Here is a 2,500-nt window from a genome sequence, read left to right as displayed (position 1 = left end):
GGCCTAAAACGTAGTCCACCGCAAAGTTGAACAGGAGGGGGGAGAGGGGATCGCCCTGGCGAACGCCCCGTGCTGGCTGCACAGACACGCCCACGCCGGCGCCGTCCGCTATCACTGTCGTGCTGCCCTCGTAGCACCGCTCGACATACTCGACAAAGCAATCCGGCAGGCCATGCGCCTTCAGCACGGGGCGAAGGGCGGCATGATCTACCGAATCGAATGCCTTAGATACGTCGATCGATGCCACAAAGACAGAGCGGCAGGAGCGAACTGCGTCGGTGAGAGCAGTGTCCAAGATGAAGGTATTTTCCAACATCCCATCCCGAGGGATGAATGCCCGCTGACGTTCGTCCACAGCACATGCGCGCATCAGGCGTGACGCGAGAACCTTGTGAAAGGTCCGCGCCAACACCGAGCAGACCGTAATGGGGCGAAAGTCAGCGGGGGATGTTGGTGCAGCCGTTTTCGGGAGAAGGGACGTCCGCGCGCGAAGCAGGCGTTCCGGAAGGGCGCGGGCCAGAAGGAAGAGATTCATCACTTTCACCAGGACTTCGTGCGGCAGGCGCCGCAACTCCGCTGGGGTAAGGCCGTCCGGCCCGGCTGCTGATCCCCTGGGCGGCAACGCGGCGGCGACCTCCTCATGTGTGACCGGCCCCCATATGCACTCGAGAGCGACAGGCTCTGAGTGCGGGAGGAGGCGGTCACGAATGAAGCCCGCGGTGGAGATGGGCTTCTTGGTGAAGAGGTCCGCCCAGAAGTCCAGCAGACCAGGGATGGCAGGTGGCGGCTGGAGCAGGGTGCCATCCAAGAGGCCGCGCACGCAACGTGCACGCGACCGTCGGAAGGCATCCTGCGTTCTCGCGTACTCCCAGCGGCGCCGCTTGCGCTTCTGCGTCGGCGGCGCGGCAGGCGGCCGCTTCGGTGGTTGGCGCGGCCGCTGTGTCCTGGTGATCGATCTCTCCCCTCTGGACCCGACCGACGCAAGGGCATCCGGGAGCATGCCCAGGATGACATCGGGCGGCGTGCCCCGCCCCAGACCTATGACACGATCCAGGGCAGAGAAACGCTGGGCGGAAGCGGGTAGCCCCGCCAGATGCTCCCAGATGGCGGCGTCAGTCGGCCCCTCCGGCGGCGGCCCGGTGGTGTCGGCCGCGAAGTCCTCGGCTGCGTCGACGGGCGGCGCAGCGGCCTCGCCCGCGTCAGGCAGCGGGCTCGCTGCTCCCCGGCGGGACGCCGGCTCTTCCCCCCGACCGATCTCAAGCGCCTCCATGAATTGGCGGACAAGCTGCTTGTGGGCAGCTTGCCGCCGTCGGCACTTGATTGCCTCGAGCGTTCGGTCGGGGAACATCCTGATGAGTTCTTGATTGACGAAGAAGAACCGGGCGTCCCTCTCAAGGAACAGTTCGGCCTCCGCCTTGGCGAGCGATAGGACTTCTTCCTCCGTCCACCTCGCGCGATGCCTCTCCGTGACGATCTCCGCGTTGGCGGCCGCAAGATGTTGGCGGCGGCGATGGACCCCGAGACCGTTCTTGGTTGTAAAGCTGCGGTGGAAGAGAGTCATAGTTACTCCCGCCGTTTACCCGCGCTTGCTTGAATTTCTTCACGTTGACATTCAGAGCACTGGGCAGAAATCACATTGCGTCAACACCCGCTAGGGCCATCGCAATGCTTTGTTTTAATTAGACAGTCGGATTCCCCCAGTCCGTGCCAGTTCTGAGTTGATCGTTGAATGGCGGCCGAAGAGAATCCGCGCACCCGCGCGCCCCCGGAGGAGCACGCTAAGGCGGACGCGGCCTCGCAGCAAGGAAGATCCGTGGGAGGCCAAGGCACGGGACCGAGCTCGGATCCTGCACGCAGGTTGAAGCACCGGGGCGCGAACGCCGCGCAGGCGCGCGCATCCTGCACCGCCGGCCAGCACGAGGCCGACCAACGGCGAGAGCAGACCACGCCCGCGCTAAACGCCCGCACTTACCGGCACCCCTACGGCACTCACCTCGCCCAGGCCCGGCACGTTAGCGCTGACCCACTTCCCGACCAAGCCCGACACGCCCCGATCCTCAGAGCCAATCCTTATCCCGAAGTTACGGATCCAATTTGCCGACTTCCCTTACCTACATTATTCTATCGACTAGAGGCTCTTCACCTTGGAGACCTGCTGCGGATATGGGTACGAACCGGCGCGACACCTCCACGTGGCCCTCTCCCGGATTTTCAAGGTCCGAGGGGAAGATCGGGACACCGCCGCAACTGCGGTGCTCTTCGCGTTCCAAACCCTATCTCCCTGCTAGAGGATTCCAGGGAACTCGAACGCTCATGCAGAAAAGAAAACTCTTCCCCGATCTCCCGACGGCGTCTCCGGGTCCTTTTGGGTTACCCCGACGAGCATCTCTAAAAGAGGGGCCCGACTTGTATCGGTTCCGCTGCCGGGTTCCGGAATAGGAACCGGATTCCCTTTCGCCCAACGGGGGCCAGCACAAAGCGCATCATGCTATGACGGCCC

General features: G+C 63.9%; 1 pseudogene; it reads right to left on the bottom strand.

Moving 5' to 3' along the window:
• LOC124731646 overlaps window positions 1–2,500 on the bottom strand; it is a 7,553-nt pseudogene that overhangs the window by 3,122 nt on the left and 1,931 nt on the right.

Source organism: Schistocerca piceifrons, unplaced genomic scaffold (genome assembly GCF_021461385.2).
Source record: "Schistocerca piceifrons isolate TAMUIC-IGC-003096 unplaced genomic scaffold, iqSchPice1.1 HiC_scaffold_1297, whole genome shotgun sequence".
Classification (NCBI taxonomy): Eukaryota; Metazoa; Arthropoda; class Insecta; order Orthoptera; family Acrididae; genus Schistocerca; species Schistocerca piceifrons.
This window is presented reverse-complemented; position numbering and strand designations above follow the sequence as displayed.